General features: G+C 42.3%; 1 protein-coding gene across 3 annotated transcripts in view; it reads right to left on the bottom strand.

Moving 5' to 3' along the window:
* LOC110539021 (NACHT, LRR and PYD domains-containing protein 12) overlaps positions 1–10,687 on the bottom strand; it is a 33,397-nt gene extending 22,710 nt beyond the window's left edge. For all 3 annotated transcript variants that reach the window (XM_036948981.1, XM_036948980.1, XM_036948979.1), the window contains exons 1-2: positions 10,541–10,687; positions 163–222 (exon numbers count right to left, since the gene is read on the bottom strand). The gene's annotated coding sequence lies outside the window, so the exon portion shown is untranslated. The remainder of the gene's footprint in view (positions 1–162; positions 223–10,540) is intronic.
* Positions 10,688–12,733: the final 2,046 nt, after the last annotated feature.

Raw genomic sequence — 12,733 nt, forward strand, 5'->3', positions numbered from 1 at the left:
AAATCTTGCGAGGGATACCTGGCAAACGTTTGTTTAATGTGTGTCAATGGTGAATACAGCAACATGTTTCCTAAACTAGTATAACAAATTATATACTTTGTGTTTGTACCTCTGTCTGTCTATCTGTGTGTGTGTGTGTGTGTGTGTGTGTGTTCCAGGTACCTCAGTGGTCATCATGGTTAGTCTGGTAGTGTTACTGCTGGTGATCAGCCTGATCATCGTCTACAGATGGAAATATAACAAGGTCACAGGTCAGAAACACACACACAGGGTTATAAAAAGTTCCCTTTTCTAAATCTTTCTGTTTTTATTTCAAACAAATTAATTTGCATAATAGTCATATCATCATTTGTCCCTGGTTGAGAAGCAGAACAACAAACAGTTGTACGCAAGTATAAACACCATGGGACCACGCAGCCGTCATACCGCTCAGGAAGGAGGCGTGTTCTGCAATTGCACATGGGGAAAAAGATCGTACTTTTTGGAGAAATGTTCTCTGGTCTGATGAAACAAAAATAGAACTGTTTGGCCATAATGACCATCATTATGATTGGAGGAAAAAGGGGGATGCTTGCAAGCCGAAGAACACCATCCCAACCGTTTGGTATTTGGTATTTTACTAGGATGCCCATCAGCTGTCGCAAAAGCAGCAGCTACCCCTCCTGCGGTCAACACAAAACATGACACATAATTGTCACGTCTCTCGTCGGAAGGCATGGACCAAAGCGCAGCGTGGTAAGTGTTCATGATTTTTATTTAATCAAAAAACATTCGAACAAAATAACAAAGAAGAACAAACAGTTATGTAAGGCAAATCAAATCAATTATACAGAAAACAACTACCCAAAAATCACAGGTGGAAAAAGGCTGCCTAAGTTTGATTCCCAATTAGAAACAACGATAGACAGCTGCAGTCTATGAAACTGTCGTCTATGTAATGCACAACTTTCCATGTGAAACTGTAGTCTATGTAATGCACGACTTTCCATGTGAAACTGTAGTCTATGTAATACACTACTTTCCATGTGAAACTGTAGTCTATGTAATGCACGACTTTCCATGTGAAACTGTAGTCTATGTAATGCACGACTTTCCATGTGAAACTGTAGTCTATGTAATGCATGACTTTCCATGTGAAACTGTAGTCTATGTAATGCACGACTTTCCATGTGAAACTGTAGTCTATGTAATGCATGACTTTCCATGTGAAACTGTAGTCTATGTAATGCACGACTTTACATGTGAAGTGTACCTATGATGAAAATTACAGGCCTCTCATCTTTTTTAGTGGGAGAACTTGCACAATTGGTGGCTGACTAAATACTTTTTTGCCCCACTGTATATGTGGCCAATGACTTTGAGCCTTCTTGGATGGGCACTTCAAATGTAACACAATGGCAGCACCCAAGGGGCTTGAATTTTCGAGCACTCCCCATAGATTTTGCGGTGACGTAGTGTCCACATGAGTGACAGAACACTGAGCCAATCAAGGTGCAACTAGAGAACATTACCAACCATATTTGGTAATTACCAACCGTATTCAACTAGAATTACCAACCGTATTCAACTAGAGAGCAATACCAACCGTATTCAACTAGAGAGCAATACCAACCGTATTTGGTAATTACCAACCGTATTCAACTAGAATTACCAACCGTATTCAACTAGAGAGCAATATCAACCGTATTTGGTAATTACCAACTGTATACAACTAGAGAGCAATACCAACCGTATTCAACTAGAGAGCAATACCAACCGTATTCAACTAGAGAGCAATACCAACTGTATTCAACTAGAGAGCAATACCAACCGTATTCAACTAGAGAGCAATACCAACCGTATTTGGTAATTACCAACCGTATTCAACTAGAGAGCAATACCAACCGTATTCAACTAGAGAGCAATACCAACCGTATTTGGTAATTACCAACCGTATTCAACTAGAGAGCAATACCAACCGTATTCAACTAGAGAGCAATACCAACCGTATTTTCCGCTGGCTGCTACACCACCACAGAAAGCACTGAGCTAGGCTGAAACACCTGCATTTTGGAGCTGCCTCACTCAAGAAAGCACAAAAGAGTAGAGGTCGACCGATTAATCGGAATGGCCGATTAATTAGGGCCGATATCAAGTTTTCATAACAATCGGAAATCTGTATTTTTGGGCGCCGATTTGCAGATTTAAAAAAAAAAAATTATTGAATACCTTTATTTAACTAGGAAAGTCAGTGAAGAACACATTCTTATTTTCAATGACGGCCTAGGAACAGTGGGTTAACTGCCTTGTTCAGGGGCAGAACATCAGATTTTCACCTTGTCAGCTCGGGGGATTCAATCTTGCAACCTTACAGTTAACTAGTTCAACGCTTGTAACCACCTGATTACATTGCACTCCAAGAGGAGCCTGCCTGTTATGCGAATGCAGTAGAAGCCAAGGTAAGTTGCTAGCTAGCATTAAACTTAGCTTATAAAAAACAATCAATTAATCATAATCACTAGTTATAACGACACATGGGATGATTTAACAAAAGCGCATTTGCGAAAAAAGCACAATCGTTGGACAACTGTACCTAACCATAAACATCAATGCCTTTCTTAAAATCAATACACAGAAGTATATATTTTTAAACCTGCATATTTAGCTAAAATAAATCCAGGTTAGCAGGGAATATTAACCAGGTGAAGTTGTGTAATTTCTCTTGCGTTCATTGCACGCAGAGTCAGGGTATATGCGGCAGTTTGGGCAGCCTGGCTCATTGCGAACTAATTTGCAAGAATTTTACGTAATTATGACATAACATTGAAGGTTGTGCAATGTAACACGAATATTTAGACTTAGGGATTCCACCCATTAGATAAAATACCAAACGGTTCCGTATTTCACTGAAATAATAATTGTTTTGTTTTCAAAATGATAGTTTCCGGATTTGACCATATTAATGACCAAAGGCTTGTATGTCTGTGTGTTATTATGTTATAATTAAGTCTGATTTGACAGAGCAGTCTGACTGAGCAGCAGCAGGCTCGTAATCATTCATTCAAACAGCACTTTTGCCAGCAACTCTTTGCAAGCACAGCGCTGTTTATGACTTCAAGCCTATCAGCCTAACACGGAAACCCAAACCGGCTGCGGGCGTGCGCCATCGTGCATAAAGTTATTTTGCCCCCCCCCACAACAAACACGATCACGACATGCAGGTTAAAATATCAAAACAAACTCTGAACCAATGACATTAATTTGGGGACAGGTTGAAAAGCATTAAACATGTATAGCAATTTAGCTAGTTAGCTTGCACTTGCTAACTAACGTTAATTTGTCCTATTTAGCTAACTTGCTGTTGCTAGCTAATTTGTCCTGGGATATAAACATTGAGTTGTTATTTTACCTGAAATGCACAAGGACCTCTACTCCGACAAATAATCCACAAATAAAATGGCCAACCGAACTCGTTTCTAGTCATCTCCCCTCCTTCCAGGCTTTTTCATCGTTTAACTTATATGGTGATCGCATCTAAACTTTCATTGTATTACCACGACTACCGGCAAAACAGTTAGTCTTTCAGTCACCCTGAATACAACAGGAGCATTTCACCTTACAGTGAAATGCTTATTTACGAGCCCTTAACCAACAATGTTTTAAGTTAAGAAAAATAAAATGTTAATAAAAAAATACAAAAACAAATAATTCATAAGACATGGTGGCAGACACATTACGAACAAAATAAGTTACAAATAACGTGAAAAACACACATTAGCACAATTAATTAGGGGATCGTAAAAATGCAGCCATCTCCTCCAGCGCCATTACAAATTGCATTCAACACTTTGTTGCTCAATTTAAATTATTATATACAATTCTTGCTACCAATAGAATGCTTATATATATGGGGCATACAACAATATCAGCTCTGTAGATGTTGCTGTAAAGAGACAGAATCAATAGACCATTTATTCTGGTATTGCCCCTATGTAGCTTGTTTCTGGTCACAGGTTCAGGAACGGTTTAAAAAAAAATCACAACATGCCCTTAAAATGTACTTTACAAATAGCAGTGTTGGGCAATGTGGAAAGCCATAGTCAGTCAATAAATAATATGATACTCATAGAACAGGTTTTCAGCTTTAGCTCACTGTTCTCTGTGGATACTATATGATTAGGAAGGTCAAATAAAATATGTAAAACAGCACAATTTAAAAAATATATGGCACATGGAAACCAAGCGAGGGTGATCTATGGTGGCTGAGGGTTGGGACTAAAGAGTTTGTTTGGTAATGTATTGTTACATGACTGCTTTATATAAAAGTACCATGTATGCAAAAATGTATGTACATGTAGCAGAAAAGCACATATATTTGTCCTCCGAAGAGGGGGGGTGGATGGGTTAATAAATAATAAAACAGTAATATTCTATGTATATAGTAAACACTGCGCAATACTGTATAATAGTCAAGATTACTATGGGCCAAGTATCAGCCTTTGTCGCATACAGTATCAGCCTTTGTCTCATACAGTATATGAAGGAGAGGACACGTGAATGGCTGTAGCTTTTCCTTTTGGAAAAATAAGCCAACTACCTGGCCATGAAGAGGCAGGGCATTCTACCTCACACGTTTCTAGTTTATTTCTTACTAAATACGTGAGGGTTCCGGTTGGCAGGACTTATGGGAAAGTTGTTTGAATGTTAAATGACGAGACAGAACCATTGATGCGAGTAACCAGTCTTGTTCAGTACATCACAATACATCCGGGTATCTCAAGCACCCCGGTAAAACACAAGAGTTGCAGTAATGAACATTTACCAACAGATGGCATCACTGTGCCATCTTACACCCATAACATCATCCCTTTAATAAAATAGGACAGGAGGTGTCAATTCACTAACAAAACAAACCTAGTAATAATTTCCAACATGAACAGTTTAGTATTTTTTTTCCCCTTTAGGTAACAACTTAACATATTTTGATACTCTTCACTTTTATCTGTCTGTCAACCATCTCTAATGGGAAACCTACAGGGTGAAAAGACAGGGGGCTTGTCTGCGAGGACTGCGGGTTCCCGCACAGGCGTGTCACCTGACTGTCTAAGGGGAGAATTGATGGGCGAGGGAGCGGCCGACCTGTGATGCCCTGGCTCTTCGCCCAGTGCCTCAGGCCCCATGTGACTTGCTGGGGTTCTGTCTTTTGTCATGTGACCCCTTTGACCATCAGGGTTCTGAGTAGGTGCTGGCTCAGCAATCCGAAGGTCAACCCTGTTACGACGGTACAGTGATCCATTCACTTCGACCAAGTAGGAGCGTGGTGCCACTTTCTGTACACAGGATCCGAGTCTCCAGAGGCCTGTCCGGTCCCCTGGTAGTGGCTTCATTCGCACCGTTTCACCCACCCTGAGCTCAGGTAAGTATTTTGCTGATTTGTCGTAGATGAACTTGGAGACCTGTCTTCTGTGACGTAGCTTCAGCAGCACGTCTGTCACCACACATGGCTCCAGGAGAGTGCTGGCTACTGGCAGATCTGCTTTTAAGTGCCGTGCCATGAGGCGCTGGGCCGGGCTGCAATCCATGCCTTCTGTCAGGGCATTGCGCCACTGCAGAATTGCTTTCAAGGCATCTTTGCCCTCTCGCAGAGGTTCTTTGCGATTTTGACTGCCGACTCCGCCTTCCCATTAGCTTTTGTGTGTCGTGGCGATGAGGTGACATGCTCTGCAGCAAATTTTCAAACTCAAATCCAGAGAATTGGGGTCCATTATCTGAAATGACCCTATCTGGCTGGCCATTGAGGGCAAACTGAGCCTTGCAGCGTTTGATCGTTGTCTCTGCTGAGAGGTCGGGGAGGAGGTCAATCTCCCAGAAGTCTGAGTAATGATCGACTACCAGCAGAAAGTCTTTGCCACTGTGCTGGAAGAGATCTAGACTTACTATCTGCCAGGGGCGCATCGATAGCTCGTGGGACATCATTGTCTCTCTCTGTTGCTCAATGACATATTCATTGCCGATTGTGCATTCCCTGACATAGTCTTTGATTTCACTCTGCATTCCTGGTCAATACAGTGTGTCACGTGCTTGTCTGTAACAGGCCTCACCTCCTATGTGACTTGAGTGCACGCGGGCCAACATCTCAGGGTGCAGAGACCGGGGAATAACAACTCTCTGACACTTGAATATTACTCTGTTTTGAACACTGAGCTCCTCTTTGACTGGCCAATATTCTCTGACTGCTTTCCAAGACCGCCTTCACTTTTTCAGAATCCACCTTCAATCCGGTGGAGGACAAGATGTGCACATGAAAGCAGACATCTGCCACTTTAAACTGAAGCTTTTTTATTCTTAGCCTTAGCTTGACCTGTCTGCATCTGACCATCAGGACCAGCAGCTTGGCGTCATGGTCACATTCTGCCTCCTCATCACTGTCCCCACAGCCCACTACGAGGATGTCATCTGCTATGGGTTCCACGCCACTGAGTCCCACCAACGGCTCGTGCTGTTTCCGCTGATACACCTCTGGAGCCACGGAGACCCCAAACGGAAGCTTCAACCACCTCTTCCTGCCCCAGGGTGGTCATGTAGCTGCTGGGCTCGTCTGCAGGAAGGCATCCACGAGCGTGAAGACTCTGGCCTTTGGGAGCTTGTAAAGACCATCCTCCAACGTGGGCATAATGTAATGTGAACGTCGCAGAGCCCGGTTGAGGTGTTTAGGATCAATGCATATCCGTAGCTTGTCTGGTTTCTTGACCATAACCATATTACTTATCCAGTCTGTAGGCTCGGTGACGGATATGATGTGGCCATCTGCTCCGTATTTGTCAAGCTGAGCCTTCGTAGCTGCTTTCATGGCCACTGGTACATTGCAGGGTGCACACTGGACAGGCTGGATTGCTGCGTCCAACTCAAAGTGGACTTCCCCAGGAACTGACTCGACCGGTGCGTTGAAGACATCATGGTACTTGCTTAGGAGTGTCTCCTTGCTCAGGAGCCCAGCCTGGACTTTGTCTATAATGTTAAGATCAGCTGGGATGGTGAAGTTAATAAGCCTGACAGTAATGGCTGTTGACTAGTCTCAACTATTTCAAACTCAAGGGTGTGTTTCTGGCCACGTAAAACACACTGTCACAAACAGGCCTAAAGAGTTCATGAACTGGCCTGAATACAGTTTCAGCTTGGTGCTACTCTGTGTGAGTTTGTCTCTGGGCGCGAGCCTCCTTTTGTCTTTAAGGCTCATAACGTTGCATGTGGCCCCTGAATCTAGCTGGCATTGCTGTGGTTTATTAGTAAGTAGCAGACAAACCACTTTTGTCCTTTTGCCCTCACTGCCCATATGCACTCGCTAGCATGTACAGTTGAAGTCAGAAGTTTACATACACCTTATCCAAATACATTTAAACTCAGTATTTCACAATTCCTGACATTTAATCCTAGTACAAATTCCCTGTCTTAGGTCAGTTAGAATCACCACTTTATTTTAAGAATGTGAAATGTCAGAATAATAGTAGAGAGAATTATTTATTTCAGCTTTTAATTCTTTCATCACATTCCCAGTGGGTCAGAGGTTTACATACACTCAATTAGTATTTGGTAGCATTGCCTTTAAATTGTTTAACTTGGGTCAAATGTTTCAGGTAGCCTTCCACAAGCTTCCCACAATAAGTTGGGTGAATTTTGGCCCATTCCTCCTGACAGAGCTGGTGTAACTGAGTCAGGTTTGTAGGCATCCTTGCTCACACACACTTTTTCAGTTCTACCCACAAATTTTCTTTGGGATTGAGGTCAGGGCTTTGTGATGGCCACTGCAATACCTTGACTTTGTTGTCCTTAAGCCATTTTGCTACAAATGTGCAAGTATGTTTGGGGTCATTGTCCATTTGGAAGACCCAAGCTTTAACTGATGTCTTGAGATGTTGCTTCTATATATCCACATAATTTTCCTTCCTCATGGTGCCATCTATTTTATGAAGTGTCAATCCATCCTGCAGCAAAGCATCCCCTCAAAATGATGCTGCCACCCCCGTGCTTCATGGTTGGGATGGTGTTCTTCGGCTTGCAAGCCTCCCCCTTTTTCCTCCAAACGTAATGATAGTCATTATGGCCAAACAGTTCTATATTTGTTTCATCAGACCAGAGGACATTTCTCCAAAAAGTATGATCTTTGTCCCCATGTGCAGTTGCAAACCGTAGTCTGGCTTTTTTATGGCGGTTGTGGAGCAGTGGCTTCTTCCTTGCTGAGCGGCCTTTCAGGTTTGTCAATTTGGGACTCGTTTTACTGTGGATATAGATACTTTTGTACCGGTTTCCTCCAGCATCTTCACAAGGTCCTTTGCTGTTGTTCTGGGATTGATTTGCACTTTTCGCACCAAAGTACATCCATCTCTAGGAGACAGAATGCGTCTCCTTCCTGAGCGGTATGTCGGCTGCATGGTCCCATGGTGTTTATGCTTACGTACTATTGTTTGCACAGATGAACGTGGTACCTTCAGGCGTTTGGAAATTGCTCCCAAGGATGAACCAGACTTGTGGAGGTCTACCATTTTTTTGGTGGAGTGGTTGAAAAACGTTTTAATGACTCCAACCTAAGTGTATGTAAACTTCCGACATCAACTGTATATCCTCAGTGCTGTTGTTCCCTTCATCTGTGTTTGTTTCAATAGAGTGCGCTTAACACTCCTTTCTCTTGCTTTTCATGCCGATTAGCAGGATTTACATATTTTTTTCCATAGGCTGGGCAGTGTTATTTTCCCCATCCATGAGAAATGCCACAATATCGGCACTTATTGGGGTTGTCTACTGCAGAGTTGGCTGTAGTATTAGCATTAGCTGTGGCAAAGGGGGATTTCTGTAAACTATGGCCAGAGCACGAGCCTCTGCCATATGAACACGTTGACACACTTTTATCCTTTACCGGCTAAAGAAATGACAGAATAGAGACTCAGAGATTGCCAATAGGCCAATGCAGTGGATCTGGCCCGAAACTTGCAACATTGTATAAAATAGCCTATTCCGGGTCCTCAGCGTTTCCTGCGCCAGTGAGCTCGGGACAGACAGCTGTTTTTTTTTATTTTTATTTATGATGTTTCTACTGGACCCAACTGGCGCAGCGGTCTAAGGCACTGTGCTTGAGGCGTCTCTACAGACACCCTGGTTCAAATCCAGGCTGTATCACAACCGGACGTGATCCCATAAGGCAGCGCACAATTGGCCCAGCATCGTCCGGGTTTGGCTGGCGTAAGGCCGTCATTGTACACAAGAAATTGCCTAGTTAAATAAATGTTATATAAAAATATGGGATCGTCATATCATATCACACCGAAGCTTGATGACTATCGAGGCCAGGAGTGTTGGAAAGATTTTTTAAATACTGAGGAACTATCATTCCCAATGGATGTAAAAAATAAAATGACTTCGTTGACTTCCTCTGTGTGAGGTGAAGAGAAATATGACTGAGAAGCTCAGCTTATTAGTAGAGTACGTGGTGATTTAAGACAATCAGAAATGAGACATTGCCAAATAGACACTTTCCTACGCATGCATTCTAGAGAGATACACACCACATACTTCTTCTTGATGCAACATTTTAAATTATACTCAAGACACATATTTTAGACGCGTTCCGCAACTCAATCTCTCTAACGCCATGCCCGCCACCAAATTGTGGGCTTCCCAAACAGTATTTAAAAAAGGAAGCTATTGATCCTCTGTGGCTAAGTCATGCTCCCTGGTGAAGTATTTATTTAGACAGGAGTAATTATATAACTTTGGCGAAACATCAAATTACTTTAGGGCAATCGAGCATTCTATCAATGCACTTTCATTTCCAATGAACAAGAGGCTGAAACCAGAGATCTGTATAATAACGAGATGCTCATGTATCCGCCCTAACAATGGGAGTCTTTGTCCCAAAGGTGGGAAAGGCAAGCTACAAGCTTAGGTCTGCATATTATGCCCATAGAAACGCATTAGGCTTATTCTGGGTAGATTTTTGGCGAGCGAGCCCTCTCGCTTCGCCTCTTTCCTCTCTGCTGAAATTATGTCACCAGAGTAAGCATCCGAGCGAGCGAAACAGCGCCCCTCTAAATGTAGCCCATGTATCTGATACTGTCCGGACAGAAATAGTATGACATGCCATACTCTTTTGGTACGAGTCTCGGTCAATTAAATGATCAATATTTCAATATTTTATTTGGACAGACAAGGAGGTACGGTAGAGCGGGCCAGGACCTTTTCATGCGTTAGGAAATTGTTGGCTGGAAACGTGGTTTGTGATAGATTCCGCTTGTGATGTTAAATTGCAGGGGCAGATGCTCCGATTTCAAAACGATTTGAAGCACAGATCGAGAGTAATTACAGAAAAAAACAGTAATTTTCAATGCGGGAGATATAAGAGGTACGGCGTGTGAGAATAGGTTCTAATGCGTGTGTCTCGCGGCCAATGCGTTGCCAGTTCACTTGACTTCCTATTTTAGTAAATATTCTAAACATAAATAGTAAACCTACTATAAGATGCCTTCCATGTCAAAATATGTCATAGTGTTTATTAAAGGAACATTCTTACCTTTGTCTTTTTTTCTTTCTTTTTTTACAGTAGTTAGATTTTGTCAGTGTTGTAGATGTATCCGTTAAACTTCAGGAAGTAGCTTAGTGACAGCAACACGTTTGAAAAAGCGGGAGACCACACCTGGCTGGTTTTGTTAAAGAGACAGAGAAAGAAAATGTTGAAAGATGAGGTTGAACGATTCGTAGACTCCGGGCCCTGTAGGCAGTGGCGGAGCCAGAGGGGCGTTCAGAACGTGTGTAGTGGCACATTTCATGCGTCTGAAAGTACAATATTCAAAACGTTCTAATCACCTGTAAATACACACTGAACAGGTGTAATGAACGAGTGTAAAAATGCCCGTAACAAGTGTTCAAATCAGGACGATTTGAAACTCTTGGCCTTCCATATTCCTCACTGCTGAAATTATGTCACCAGAGTAAGAATCCGAGCGAGCGAAACATAGTGTTTATTAAAGGAACAGTAGTTAGATTTTGTCAGTGTTGTAGATGTATCCGTTGAACTTCAGGAAGTAGCTTAGTGACAGCAACACGTTTGAAAAACCGGGAGACCACACCTGGCTGGTTTTGTTAAAGAGACAGAGAAAGAAACTGTTCCCCATCTCAATCTCTCGTCAAAACATGTTTTTCTATTCTTAAAATTTCATGCCAAATGTGTCCTAACCGAAATGCAGAATTGCAAAAATGACCTTAAGCATGGAATAAGGTTGAACGATTCGTAGACTCTGCACCCTGTAGGCAGTGGCGGGTCCAGAGGGGCGTCCTGGGTGGCACTCAACACCCCTGACATCTGATTGACCACCCTGGGTGCCACCCCAAAGTGTAATTCGCTACTGGCAGTTTGATGCTGGTTGACATCTCATTTCACCTCTTGTTGAAAGAAGCATTTATTTTGACATTCAGCAGCGCTTTTTCAAATCAAGGACGAGGAAGAGAGAATATTAACGTTGTTTGCGAGATGCAGAAGAATAAGAAGAGCATACAGAAGAAGAAGAGAGAATATTTCCACAGCTCCACGAGCTCTTTTCACGACTGACGAAAGCATCATATTTGAAGTAAGTTTTAAGGTTTAGAATCGGTTTTAGGTTTCCTGAACAACTTTTACGAAAGCTGAGTCTCTGTGTAAGTGAACATTAGACCTTTGGCTCCATTAACAGACAGTTAATCAGATAAGAGAAATCTGTTCCCAGTTTAGCCTAACATTATGTTTACATCTGTGCTAGTAATACACACATACAGTGCAGTTTACGAATGTTTGGCTAATGTGGGATAACTAGTCGGCTACATCTGTCAGTGTTCAGCAAGTTATTAACATTCAGCAATTTGAAATCAATTAACTCAGTTAGATTTTCTTACTTGAACTCAAAACGAACAATTGTTATTATCAATCTGTTAACGTTACTCAAAAGATTACCACAATTTGCAGATGGCCTGTTTGCTATCGTAAAGGTGTAAGAAATTACAGCTAGCTAAGTTACTTACTGCAGAGTAGAACTAGCCATGTAACCGGTAACTTAGGATGTGTTAATAATGGGATATGTAGGAGGGTGAGCCGGTCAAGGATCGATTCAGACAAGGTGGTCTATTGTATGACAAGTGACAGTTTAATTATGAGTAAAGATATCTGGTACAACGTATACGGGCCATTTCATTCGGTTCTTAAGGAACCAGCAGAAAAGAAGCGCAGATAACAGAGTGCACATGTCTCATATACAGAACAGAAAGTAGGTTGATTCTAGAAGATCGGGTCTTCGGGTTGGTTCAGGCTGAGGTGTAGTCTTCTTGGATTGGCCCTGTTGGGCCGTCCGTCATCCCTCTGAGTCTTGTTCTTTGTCACACAATGTTCAGCTAAAAAAGGAGATTAGGTGTGTGCGCTGGTTTCTGCAAGTCAAGGCTGTCTCTTCCTCCCAATGTGTGGGTGTATGTCTTATCTGTGTGTCCTCGGCAGTTAGTGTGTGTAATGTGTGTGTGCTGTGTGTGTGGGTGTGGGAGCTATCCTGTATGGGACCTAACATGTTTTACTGTGAAAATACGTTGTCTCAGTTATAGCAATGTAATAGCAGTAGGCTGGTCACCTGCATAAGAAATAGCACTTCCTTACAAATCCCTCTCTTCACGTCTCCCCAGAGACGTGACACAACCTAACTATATCCAGACACAAAAAGAAAACTTTTCCCAGAAGGAAAAGTTTTGT

This window comes from Oncorhynchus mykiss, chromosome 17 (assembly GCF_013265735.2).
Source record: "Oncorhynchus mykiss isolate Arlee chromosome 17, USDA_OmykA_1.1, whole genome shotgun sequence".
Lineage (NCBI taxonomy): Eukaryota > Metazoa > Chordata > Actinopteri > Salmoniformes > Salmonidae > Oncorhynchus > Oncorhynchus mykiss.